We start from the raw sequence: 549 nt of genomic DNA on the forward strand, positions 1-549 counted from the left end.
CACACACACACACACACACACACACAGAGTACTGTACCGTGAGTGGGGCCTGGGAAGGTCCGGTCTCCAGATAACAAGATAAGGAGTGATATTGGATTCCATTCAAGCAGATAAGGATTGTCTACAGAGATTATTTTTTTAGCCAAGTGCATGTGAGCATCGATGTGTCCCTGTCTTTCTAGGCTCTCTTTTCCAAGGCGTAGATTCGAGGATGCCGTAGCCAGACGACGTTTCTTACAATTGAAATACTGACACATGACGGTGTGAGATACGGCTGTGTCAAACGGCTTCACTCCACAATCTAAACCTGTTATTTATTCTGGACAGAGGGGAGTTTTATTCTCTTTACCATGTTTTTACAAAGCGATGATGGTCACCCAATACTTTGGTTTATGACCAAACTATGACAAGACTAATGACATTCCCATCAGTCATTGTGTTTAGTGCTTATAAGAAAATGCTTCCACGCCAAACTAAGATGGTGAACTTAGATGTAATGTGAACTTAGATGAATGTTTCCTGTAGATGTAAAAGCGCTTTGAGAAGTTG

General features: G+C 41.9%; 1 protein-coding gene across 2 annotated transcripts in view; it reads left to right on the forward strand.

Moving 5' to 3' along the window:
• Window positions 1–549, forward strand: part of stum (stum, mechanosensory transduction mediator homolog) — a 16,478-nt gene that overhangs the window by 9,165 nt on the left and 6,764 nt on the right. The gene's annotated exons all lie outside the window — the stretch shown is intronic.

The sequence above is a fragment of the Etheostoma spectabile genome, chromosome 18, assembly GCF_008692095.1.
Source record: "Etheostoma spectabile isolate EspeVRDwgs_2016 chromosome 18, UIUC_Espe_1.0, whole genome shotgun sequence".
NCBI classification, from domain to species: Eukaryota; Metazoa; Chordata; class Actinopteri; order Perciformes; family Percidae; genus Etheostoma; species Etheostoma spectabile.